Below are 13628 nucleotides of genomic sequence, written 5' to 3'. Positions count from 1 at the left end.
CAGAGAGGAGCGTGGCAAGCACTGATGTTCTTCCCCTTGTGTTTGATTTACAGAACTGCTGGATGCCTGTACATTTCACAAACATTAAACCATTCAGCTGGGGGGGTAACCCAAGGACTGGGGACCCAACTGCTTGCCTCCATGTGGACCTGTGCCGACATCTCTATAACTCAGTGTCATAGTGGAAAAAAAAAAAAAAAAAATGAATAAAAGTATCTTCCCAGAAAGCTTAACTGACTGTTCAGATTTGGAGGTAATAAGACTTTTTGTATTAAAATTGTGACTCTGAGTTTAGTACCTACTAAAAACTCTATCTTATAGCTGGTGAGATGGGTAAAGGTAGCAACCTAGGTTTGAGCTCCGAGGCCTACACAATGAAAAGAACAGATTCCCATGAGCTGTCCTCTGACCTCCACACGGGCAGAGCGACACGTGAGTGCCACCATGCACACACATACAAATAAATAAGTGTAAAAATATACCTTTGGGGAGATGGCCCGTTGGGTTAACACTTCGTTTGAGATTGGACCCCCAACATTTACGTGAAAACTGATCATGGCAGCGTGTCTCTGTGACCCGAATGCTGAAAGCCGAGACAGTGGAATCCAGCTGGTCACCTGGCCGGGCTGCAACGTTGAACTTCAGGTTCATCAAGAGACCCTCTCTCAAAAAATAAAAGGGAGAGGGATAGAAAAAGATACCTGGTGTCAAACTACAGCCTCCATGTGGTCACACATGCGAGTGTGTATGCACCACACACATGCACATACACACACACACACACACACACACACACACACACACAGAGATACACTTTAAAAATTAAAATAATGTACTCCTAAAATAATTCCACCAAGTCAGATTGACTTATCTCCTTATAATCTGATTATTTTACACAAGAGACAACTAATTCAATTATAATTTGAGCCAAAAATATCGGTCCAAATACCAGAAATGACTCACATAATAACAAGAAAGGACAAGGAATGGTTTTGTGTATTTTTTAAATAGGGTTTAGGGGTCCGGAAGATGTTCAGTTGGGAAAGTGCTTACTGGATAAGTGTGAGAGCCTGAGTTGCTTCTCCAGCATCCAAGTAAAAGACTAGGTATAGTGGTGTACACTTGGAATCCTATGGCTGGGGAAGCAAAGATGAGAGGATCCCCAGGGCTCACTGGGTGGCCAGGCTAGCTGAATCAGTGACCATCAGGTTCGAGAGACCCTCTCTCAAAAGCAAAAGTGGAGAGCAGCAGAGAATGGCATTCAACATTTGCCTCCAATGTGTGTATGTGTGCGCGTGCGTGCACGCGCGTGCACAGGCGTGTTCGCATGTGTACATGCACCCCAATATGTAGAAATACAATTTTGACATTTGAAATTAATGTCAAAGACAATTAAAATCTTCATGTTTCCTGAAAAATATCAAAATTACTGCCAAAGGTGTATCTTACTGTTCATGCAGTCCGCTTTCTGAAAGTACAAGTTCCTCATCAGAAACTTCACGGTTTGCTCGTTAGAACCAGGATGCCAGCTTGTGACAGTCTCTTAGTAAGTGTGGATTCAGAGCCAAGACATGTTGTTAAAAGTCGACTCACACAGGTGAGTGAGAGAGTGCCTGGGGCACGGTGTACTCTCCTTCCACAAACAACTAAAAATCTGGAGAATGTATAAAACAGCTCTTTGTGGACATTGAACAATAACAGTGAGGGGCCGGCATCCATGGAGGAAGGGAAAAAAGAGGTGAGAAGTGATGACGGGCCTTCTGCCAGTCTGAAGTTTCTAGAAACAGAGATAGAAATCTGAGGTCAATGTGACTGGGGTGAAGCATGCCAGAAAGGACAGGACTTTGCCCGGAAACTTTCTAGCATCTTAATTCCAGTGTCCTTGATGAATCTGCACCAGTGTAGACTGAGATCAAAACCCACAAGAGGGGAAGAGGGTAACAGAGAGACTTAAACACCAAACAGCTGCCGGGGCTTGCGGTCGTCAATCATGCAAGCTTCTAGCAAGCAGAGGGAAGATCCTTTGCTCAACAGGAAGGCTTTCACTTTGGGGTGTGCCTCGGATGTGGGGTAAATGACCGCAGAGGGAGCAACACAGATGGCTTAGCAGTGAAGAGTGTTTGCTGCTCTTGCAGAGGACTGGGTTCAGTTCCCAGATCAGGCAGTTACAGTGCCTATAATTCAATTTTCAGAGGATCCAACACCCTCTTGCCTGCACACATGTGGGGAACATAACCCACAGAGGCACAGGCCCATACACATAAATTAAAAACTAAATATTTTAAATGGCCACCGATAAAGGTTACTCCTTCAGCCTCCACTGGAGCTGGCCCTAGCCTCAAAGGACCCCAGTGGTCTGAGGACATCTTAACTACCCTCCAACACAAACTCCAATATCATGGGACCAAGGCAACAAAACTTAAGTACTTGCCGGGGCAACTCACATAGTTGCAACTTAAATAAAAACATCTTCAGATATGCAAAGAAGCATCGAACTGTTACAAATTCAGAAGCCAGGTCTCCCAATAAAAGCACATTTAGAAGACCAGAGATGAGGAAATTCAAGCAATAAACATTTATTTTTTTTTAAAGATTTATCTATTTTATGTATAGGAGTACAGTGTAGCTGTCTTCAGACACACCAGAAAAAGGCGTTGGATCCCATCACCTTTGCGATGGTTGTGAGCCACCATATGGTTGCTGGGATTTGAACTCAGGACCTCTGGAAGAGCAGTCAGTGCTCTGAACTGCTGAGCCATCTCTCCAGCCCCCACAATAAACTTTTAAAAAGATTTAATTTCAAAAAAAATTTAAAGATTATCCGTCCTGTGTGTGACTGGGTGTGAGTTTGCACATGTGAATGCAGTGCCCACAGAGGCTAGAAGAGCAGCAGCCATCCTGGACTTGAAATGCAGGCAGTGGTGAACTTCAGGAGTGGGTGCGGGGAACAGAAGTTGGGTTCTTTGCAAGAACTGCTCCTGATGAGCCATTGCTCCAACTCCACCTTTTCTTGTTAGAAAAAGCAATGAGGGAATTCATGCCTGGTGCTGGAAATCTAGCCAATTACACAAGGCTAGTGACGTCCTGGGTCTTAGAGAAGCTACTACAGCCACTTTAACTAGACCAGCACAATTCCTAACTTCGTTCTAAATAATTCTCCATATACCCACATGTAGCTCCCCCTTCCCAACCAAGAAGCTTTCTTTTGCAGTGGATAGAGACCATTGCAGAAAGCAACAACTGGTCAACCTTGAAAAGAACTGTGAGACGTCGATCCCCAGTTTATACAGTTACAACACAACCCCAACACCCAAGGCTTGGGGAACATTGAGGAAGAGAGAGCAACAGACTACAAGAGCCAGAAGACCAGCAGGTATTGTATCTTCAGACTGTATCTTCCATATGTGTCTTCTATAAATGACAGGGAAGCTGTCTGTACTCGCAAAGTGTCAACATTTATGGCTGGCCAAGCAGGACCAGAGCAAAGACAACGTTAGATGGCACATTAACATTGGCGGTAGAAATCTGGGATTCTGCTCCCAGATAAAGAGCTATAGGGAATCAATGGCTGCTGAGAGAAGAATCGTTTTTTTAGAGAGATAAATCCCCTAACTGGTTCTCCAGTACCAGTTATCAGCCCTGAAAACATACATATGAGCAATACTAAATGGACTCAGCAGGTAGTACTTACATGTTTATTCACACATATATGTAGTAATATTAATAAAAGAGGCCAGGAGAAGAGTCTGGGATTGGAGGAGGTTAGAGGGAGGAGGGAGAAGCTACATAAATTAATACAAATGTATAAAATTTAAAAATAAATGTAATGCAAATAAAATATGTTTTTAAAAGAAAGGGGATTTTTGGGAGGCTATATGTCCAGGACTGGGCACCTACATCAGCTTGGTTCTGGGTACTGGTCTTGTGCTGATCTCCAGACAACTCTAGAAAGAGTTGTTATAAATACATCCGAGGATTTAAAGAAAAAGGTGACTAAATGTGTAAGTTAAGAAAGAACCAGCGGGGTTGGAGAGACAGAGCAGCAGTTAAGAGTGCTTGCTGTTCAGTCATGAGACTAAACTTCCAATCCCAGCACTCACATAGAGTCACTCACAATGGATGCCACACCAGCTCTGAGGGATCCAGCACTCTCTTCTGACCTTGACAGGTACCATACTTACACCTCATCGAATGCCCATGTGCATGTGAGAACACACAAACAGACTCGTGCAAATACACAGACACATTAAAAATCTATGATCCAGATTTAAGAGAAAACACGTGGTATTTGGCTGAGTTAATTTAACATAATACTTTCTAGTTTCATCTATTTTTTATAAACGTTTCTAGAAGCTTTAATAAATGTGTATGTGTGTTTTGCCAGTATGCATGTCTATGTACCATGTACATGCCTAGCACCTGCAGAAAACAGAAGAGGGTATTGGATGGCCTGGGACTGGAGTCACAGATGATTGTGAGCCAACATGTGGATGCTGGGAATCGAACCTGAGTCCTCTGGAAGGGCAGCAGTGCTCTTAACTGCTACCAAGACATCTCTCCAGTCCTCCCTCTAGTAGTGTTAACGCTCAAATTCATTCCAATCTCCTTGCTTCAAAACCGAAGTTTTAACTTCATAGATTATGGTGAAGATTCCTGGGGCCAAAATTCCACAAAATGGAGCATCTTCAGCTTTGAGAAGCTACAGCCAAAGCCATGGTTTAGTCTGGTTTGGTCTGGTTTGGTCTGGTTTAGTCTGGTTTAGTCAAGAACTGGAAGGAAATGAAGACTTCAAGATAGAATCCTCCAAAAGTTCTCCCAACTTCTGAGCTCCAGTCTAGCCAACTAGCCAGGAGGTTTTCTCTTCCAGATCATTCAGCTATTGGGGCTGCTGTAAACATTGGAAGACCATGGGGCAGATCCTTCCCCAGCCTAGAGTTCAATCCCCAGACAGGTAGCAGGAAGGTCTCATGCTACGTTAAACTAGTTCTATGTCAACTTGACACAAGCTAGAGTCATTTGGGAAGAGGGAACCTCAATTGAAAAAATGCTCCCACTAATTTGACTTGGGGGCAAGCCTGCGGTACATTTTTTTGACTTAAGACTCATTTGGGAGGGCCCAGTTCATGGTGGGTGGTGCCATCTCTGGGCTAGCGGGTCTTGGGTGCTATAAGAAAGCAAGCGGAGCAGGCTATAAAAAGAAAGCCAGTAAGCATCATTCCTCTATGGTTTCTGCTTCAGTTCCTGCCTCTATGTTCCTACCTTGAGTTTCTGCTCTATTTCCTGTAATGATGAATTGTGATGTAGAAATGTAAGTGGCATAGTACCCCTTCCCTTCCAAGTTACTTTTAGTCACGGTGTCTTATCACAGCAGTAGAAACCCTACCCTAAGACAGGCTCAGGAAGTTTCTGGAGCAGAGGACTTTTTCCTTGTGGGTCTTATGCCATCACCCTAAAAACTGCCCCCAGGAAGCCAATCCTTTATACTACGGATTCCGGAAGATTCTCCTTCTGAGTTTCACTTGCTACAGAATCTCCAGGCTATGAACAACATTGACTCTAATGACCTTCAGTTTCTGCTACCATTCACTCCACCAGGAAAGCCAACCTTGCAGTCCTAAGTGATAAAGAGCTAGGGCAAGATCTTGAGGTTTGGGTCCACTGGTGTCTTTTACTGGCACTGGGAACACTGTCACTATCTGCACTTCTCTCAAACTAAGATCTTGGCAAAAGCAGCTGAAATTTTTGACATATTGATATTGATAGACCCTATCGAGAATGACTCACCTTTGTCTCACACACACCCACACTCACACAAATACACACTCACACAGATACACACACACACGCGCACACACGCACACACACACGCGCACACACACACGCACACGCACACACACATTCATATATAGCTTCTGTGCATCTGTATCTCCAGTTCAGTGTGTCTTCTGAGATCCCTTCCTTCCTTCCTCATGGGGGAGATTGGAAATGGAGGCTTGTTAGTTTATTTTAGGTGCTAACCTGAGAGGCTGGCTAAGTTTTGTTAAGTTACATGTACAGAGAAGACATGTAGTGATTAAAGATTTATCCACAAGTAACATTCCTGACAGCTAAAAAAGATAAGGTTGTTCAGTTGAAGAGACTGACAGTTGACACCAACGGCTGTATGTCTGGGAATTTGTACAGGTCAGAGGCTTAATTTGGACAAGCTGAGAAGGAAGGTGGACTTCGGTCTTCTTTTTCCATGGCGAGCAGGGACATTAAACAATGGCATAGGCTGTGGGGACAACAGAGGGGCCAGTGTTCTGTTTGTCTTGGCCCTAGGAGCCTTGGACTCTGCTCGGTGTGTCCGGTCACCTGCCCGTGAGTCCACCTGAAAGTCTGAGTCTTAACATATCTTGACGAAATAACAGGGAGAATTAAATTCTGAAATAAACCTGGGGGAAAACATGAGAGGTACTTTCCAGGAACAAGACAAAGGGGACATCAGTCCAGTGTCTAGGCTCCTGTGTCCTTGCCCTACTAGGCAACGGACCAGCTATATCCACTGCTTGGCCCCAGTCTTTTTTTTTTTTTTTTTAATCTGTGAAATGAAGTTGTTATACTAGATGTTCTCTCTACTTGAGTCTTGCTGACAGGCTCAGTAGAAAAGGCGGGAATCATGCTTGCTACCTGTCAGTTCAGAGCCAGCATCTCAGTGGTAAGGTCAGCAATTGTCATGACAAGGAAGATATTTGCATTTCTATCACTAATGAGATAAAAGATCTTAAGAATAAAAGGCTCGCCTGCTATTAGCCACCTTGCTTGTGGCCTAAGGTGGGAGTAGGGTCTTTATTGCTGCGTGTAAGAGATGGAGGTAGGAAGTAATTTGTAAACAGAAAAACAAACAAACCCCAACTAAGTCTTCTAACATGCACTGCCCAGATCTAGGGACCAAGGTTCCCCGATAAAAATGGAACCCAAGAGCTGGGTACCCAGGAGGCAGAAGTAGGTGGGTGGCTGTGAGTTCAAGGTCATCCTGGTCTACAGAGTGAGGTCCAGGCTAGCCAGGGATACATAGTGAGAGCCTGTCTCAAAAAACAAGCAAAACAAACAAACAAACAAACAAAAAAATTAAAAAAAAAAAACTAGCAGTAATAAGAACCACCAAAACAAGAAATGGGACCAAGGCCCCGAAGACTGTGGCCACAAGGCTTCAGGCGGGCTGAATATTGGTCAGATTATAGACAAAAGTAAAGATAGCACTGTCTCGGCCCTGTACTGGGTCAATTACTAATTTACAGCCTGAGATCTGGCACCTCTGCCCTCTGTGTTACCTTCAGTCACATGAAAACCCTTTGCCTCTGCCACAGAACTAAAACAAAATCAAGTGGGGCTGGAGAGATGGCTCAGTGATTAAGATTCCAGAGGACCTCAGCTCATTTCCTAGCATTTATATCAAGCACCTCACTAATTTAGATCCTCTATTAACTAGGCAACACACACACACACACACACACACACACACACACACACACACACACACACACACAAGCAAAACAAAAAACAGGGTCTCAAGTATCCCAGGATGGCCTCAAACTTTTTATACAGCTAAGGCTGGGTTGGCACTTTTGACTCTGCTGTTTCTACTTCCCAAGGTCTAGGATTATACACATGCACATTGTGAGTATGTGTGTGTGTGTGTGTGTGTGTGTGTGTGTGTGTGTGTGTGTGTGTGTGTGCTGTGCACATGTATGTATACGTGTGTAGAGGCCATAGGTCAATGTTGGATGTCTTCCTCATCATTCTCCACCTTATATTCTTAAGACAAAGGGTCTCTCACTGAACTCGTAGGCCGGCTAGCAAGTGAGGCCTGACAACCCTTCTGCCTCTGCTTTCCCAGTGCTGGCATTACAGCTGTAAGCTGCCACACTTGGCTGCTTCCATGGGCGCTGGTAATCTGAACTCTGGTCTTCACATTGGTGCGGCGAGCACTTTACCAATTTAGCCGCGTCTCCAGCCAGCTAGGGTAGGCATTGCTAATCTCTCCAGTCAGCTAGGGTAGGCATTACTAATCCTCCTAGTGGATGAGGAACAGCCGCAGGAGGAGCTTAACTTGCTTAGTTCATTGTTTATCCCACAGGTCTTTATTTATAGTAAGGAAAGATCAAGTCACTTAAGTCACTGAAGACTTAATGGTGCCTTTCTTCGGGGGAGGACCAGGATGTGACCTCTTGTCCCCATCTTCTCTTTCCTGCAAGGACCTCCTCCAATGTCTGAATAGTTCCTCTTTTATCAGGAAGGCATCAGTGAAGGCCTTCTACAAATCAGGATCTGGAACCAACTCTACTTCTGCACGCCAACTTCTCTATTTGAGGTTCTCCCTGTGTTTGAAACTCCAGATTCTTTGCCATCCAGTTCTCTGGTCCACTTTATAATTCTCAGAATTCCCTGCCTTCCTTTCCAGGCCGAAGCTTCCCATTTCCCCTGGGAGAGGTACCCCTGGGATGGGGACTGAAGGAGATTCTGTGACAGATGTTACATTGTCACTGTTTTGCATCTCCTCCCCAAAGCTGCCATACTGTGGGACATTAGACCATAGCCCTGGTCTCTAACCTCACCTTTGCAGGTCTGTCCAGATGTCCGGCAGACAGCATGCCAGAGAATACCTGCATTCCTGCAGGCCCCACTTTGATCAGGGACTTTTGTTCCTTTACACATGAGACTTCAGAGTCCACTCAATTCCGGGGTCAGTGGCCTCTCTAGGTGGTGGCTTTTGGGTTAGGTAGAGCCGAGCTGGGTTGAACCTTGGACTGGACTAGGAAAGGAACTTCTTAGCAGCTCCTCACTTGCAGAATGGCACTCAGGCTTTCCCACACAGCCCTGGCCTCTCTCAGTTCACCACAGCAGGATGACTGGGTGGGTGGAAAGGAGTCCAACGCTTTGTTTCACTGGAAGGTTCTGAGAGTCTCTTCTGTGATCTTCATTCTGAAATGTAGCCTCCGTTATTCCCAGTCCTCTGGAGAAAACAAGAGTCTCCCCCTTGCTCCTCCCTTTCCCTCTCCTCTTGTCCTTTTACTGGAAATAAACAAACAACAATAAAAATGGATCCATTTCTCTTTCTCTCCCCTCCCTCCTCCCTCCCCCCCTCCCTCCCTCCCTCCTCTCTCTCCTTGAGTGGTTGGGGCTGAGGCTCATAAGAGCCCTAAAAGGCTAGGGGTTGGGATTTAGCTCAGTGGTAGAGCGCTTGCCTAGGAAGCACAAGGCCCTGGGTTGGGTCCCAGTTCAAAAAAAAAGAACCAAAAAAAAAAAAAAAAAAAAAAGAGCCTGAGGCTGTGAAGGCACCTGGAGGATGAGGAGAATGAAGGTGCACAGAAGCAGAGGGAAAGGGGCTTGAGATGGGGGATGGGAGTGCCGGGTTCTCACTGATAGGGAGGGGAAGGGAACAACTCGATAGTGGGTTAAGGTTCAATCGCATTGAGCTCTCACTGCAATGAAGGAGAGAGGAAAAGTAGAATATATGCTGTGGTCTAACTGGAACTAGTCAATCTGTGGGAAGTCGTGGTTGCCAGAGAGGAAGGCAGAAAAAGTGAGAAGGCACACCCGTGCACGCATGCACACACACACACACACACACACACACACACACACACACACACACGTATCCTAGCTCTGTCTGCAGAAGAGTCTTGTTGCCAATGCGTCCTCATCAGCAGGCTCCCAGAATGCACTTCTGAACCCCATTCTCCAAGACAAAGCTAAGTAAGTCTCCATGGCACTTTGAGTTCCAGAAACACAAAACCCGGAGATGGCACAGAGAAAACACAAGGCGGGCTTCAGTGATTGAGCTTTTTAGAGGGCACAGTTGCCCCAGGCAACAGTGAGGTAATAATGAGAACACGAGGGCCAGGGCTGGTGGGATGGCTTGGTGGGTAAGGGCACTTGCCACTAAGCCTGATAATCCTAGCTCAGCGGCAGGAATCCACTCGGTCCTCTGACCTCCACACACTGCCACAGCCACTCACGAACACACACATGCAGGACGCAGTGAATAAGTAAGCGTAAGCAAAGCAGATATCGTTTGAAAAACAAAGTGAATAGTGATGTTCTGGGTTATAACCTACAGCATAAAATCGGAACCCGTGAGTCCACCCTGGTCTAAATGAGAGCGAGATAAATATGTGAAGGGGAGGCTTTTCCTTACTTTAGGATGCTAATCAATAAATCTAGAGGGGATGAGAGGATCAAAGTATCAACATTTGATAATTAGTGCAATCCCAATTCATTCTGACATGAATCACTACTGAACGCTAAGACCGGTGGGCAAAAGTCTTACTAGGAGGAAAAGATGAAATAGTCTCTAAGTATCTCTTTGCTCACTTCTTACTAATTGAAAACGGGAAAACAGGGCTCCGTGCTGGTCAAACCTACCAGATACCGTCACCAAGAAACAGTTAACTGCACAGCAAGGCAGCGAGTCGCCATGGCAGCCTGTGCCATGTGGTACAATGTCCCCTCTTCGAGGTTGCTGCCAAAGTCAGGAAATCAAAGTCTCATGATGAGGTAATCCCAGAAAAACCCAGGTCAAGGAACTCTCCCCAGAATAGCTGTCAAATACAAAAGAGCATGCTAAATCCCGCCATCGTGATACAGCTCAGCCAAATCCGGAACGCTGGAAATTCCACAGGACAAAGATCTGGTTTCTTTAACAAGTAAACAGCGTAAAACGCAGGTGATCACTTTAGAGCAAAAGAGACTCTGGGATAGACCCCCACGTAGCATGTAGCTCTCATTTAGGATCTACTTTGAGCTCCTGGTTTAACTTGCTTTTAGACCAGCATAGAAATTTGTAAATTGACTGAGTAATAAGGGGGCTGGTGACCATTCAGCAACTAAGAGACCTTCCCTTTGGGTCTGACAACCTGATCCACCCTCAGGACCCACAGTGGAAGGAGAGAAACAACTCTAAAAGTTGTCCTCTGACCTCCATACTTGCAAGTGAGTGCATGTACACACATGCAGACACAAATAACAAAAAAATAATAAAATAATGTCGGATAGTAGCAAATGGATGGTAATACCGAATCATTATAGATTTCTATAGATGCTTCAGTAGTGTTATGTAAAAATTCCTATGTGTTAAAGATATATTGCATACTGGAGGGCATAAGATAATTGTCACCAGAAAAAAAGGGGGGTGGGGAGGGAGGACAGGTGGAATGAAATGAGCATTGTTGAAGCTGGGGGTTCTCTGTGGGCGTTTGCTATGTTACTGACTCTACTTTTGTGGACATTTGAAAACTCTCCTGTGAAGGAAGGAAAAGTATCTGAAAGGGACTTCGAACCCCAGAAGTAAAATCCAAAGTTTATTTTCCTTCTGAGTGTAGGAAACTGGGGTGAGATAGCGACTGTCCATTGCGGTGATGTGTAGGTACACACCCTGAAGACAAGCTCGAGTGAGCCAGACAGGGGCAAGAGCATTAGACATGCTCAGATGGGTGAGGGGAAGCCCACAAGGTCTCAACCTTCTACGAAGAGCTATAGGCTCAGAAGAGCGCGGAGAGCGGGAGAAACAGCCTTCCCCAGGGAAGAGCACACAGACTGGTTATCAAAGGCCAATGTTCAGCCAGCTCTGAAAACACACACACAAGTAACATTGTACAGACTAGGCAGGCTTTATGCATGTGTTTAGGAATATATGTGGTTATACGGATACGTATGTAACACCAATTAATGAAAAAGAGATGCCATGAATTTGAAAGAAAACAAGGAAGGGTATATTGGAAGGTTTGGAGAGAGGAAAAGGGGAGGGTGGAATGATGTAATTATAGTCTCTGTGAAAGTATGCACAATATTTTTTTTTAAAAAGAGTGGAGCTGACTGTCATTTTTGTTCACTGCCATTAGTCCAAGATCACTCTTAGAAAACACACACACACACACACACACACACACACACACACACACACTTATGTAATTCTATGCGCCATCAATACCTGAATTCACACCTGTTGGTTATACTATGCATTTTGGTGCAGTTGGGCTAGGAGGTCAGAAAAAAACTAAACAATCTATTCTTATCCTGCATGCCCCGCCTTGCACAACCAACAGACACATGGATACTTTTGTATTTGTATGTGACCTGTGGAAATATATTGTCATTTTATATCAAAGACATACAACAGTTTCTTGTACTAGAACCCATAAATCATTTTTAAAGTAATCTCATCTATTTACTCCTTGACAATCCCATACTGTATACAAGGTATCTTGATCATGTCAGTCCCTGCTCCTCTCTCCCTCTCCCTTGCAGACATCACCAACACCACCCCAACATAACTTCGCCTTTACCTTCACGTCTTCTATTGTTACTATTACTGTTATTTTGTAACACTTTGAGCCTAACTAGTGCTGGCTGTTGGGACCTGACCTTGGCTGATGCTGTTGACTTGATCTCATGAAGGTTGTACATCGGTATCCACAGTTTTAGTGAGTTCATGAGTCCAGCAGCTATGTCGTGCCCAGAAGATAGTGTTTCACAGCTCCCCTCCCCAACGGTTGGCTACTACAGTCTACGCTGTTTTGCTATTTTCCCTAAGCCTTGTGGGGAGAGGATTGGTATAAATGTCCCATTTAGGGCTGATCACTCAACTATCCCGTACTCTCAGCACCTTAACCAGTTGTGCGTTTGTGCATTAATTCAGTGCACCAAGAGGCTTTTCTGGCCAAGGGAGACCAGCACTAACCTCTGGGGATAACCATCACTATTTAGAAGGCAGTGCTTTGCTTTTTACTTTTTAAAATTTCATTCATTCATTCATTCATTCATTCATCCATTCATCCATCATCCATCCATTCAGTGTGTATGCCTGTGCGTGTGTGTGTATGTGTGTGTGTGTGTAAATGTGCACTCCAAGTCTTGCCTGTGATGTTCAGAGGGCAACTGGTAGGAGATGGTTCTCTCCTTCCACCAGTTGGGTCCTGGGTGTCACACTCAGGTTGTCAGGCTTGGCGGCAAGCAGCTTTGATTGATGAACCATCTCACAGGCCTTAAAAGGCTGACAGGCTCATTTAGGAAAGCAGCAGTAATGCATGCCCCACTTAGAGTCTACTTGACCACCTTTCGAACATGAAGAATGAATTTCCTTCCGTGGAGGCTTCAGTCCAATCCGAAAGCAGCTGGTTACCACCATAACCTCAATGGCACCATCACTCTAGAGGCACATCTGGCCTAGTAGATCAATACTGGAGCAGTCAGGGTTCACGGCCAGGTAACAGGCATTGATGGCTTTTCTTCCCCCCAGTGGCCTGTGTAGCATCCTCCAGCACTGTGAAAGTTAGCCAGCAGGCAGAAAGTTTTCGGGCCAATTCTAGCCTGATTTCTCTATGCCCTGAAATCAAAGTATTTTCAGCCATAGGCTCTTTCCACCTGGCTATGGTGCATGACCAAAAGCAATGGCAGTGGCCCATGCTGCTTTGAGGACTTTTTTGACCAAAGAATTCATCGAGAGGGATCCCACACCTGGCAATGAGATCTCCATTTTATAAAAGACGTCTTCTGGAGAGAAGCATTCTCCACCCAAGCAGGGTGCCTGTATCCAAACTCCTGTTTAAAAAGTTATGTATTTGCAACTGGCTTACGGAATAGTAGGC

Source organism: Rattus rattus, chromosome 8 (genome assembly GCF_011064425.1).
Source record: "Rattus rattus isolate New Zealand chromosome 8, Rrattus_CSIRO_v1, whole genome shotgun sequence".
In the NCBI taxonomy this organism is placed as follows: domain Eukaryota; kingdom Metazoa; phylum Chordata; class Mammalia; order Rodentia; family Muridae; genus Rattus; species Rattus rattus.
Note: the sequence above shows the minus strand (reverse complement) of the source record.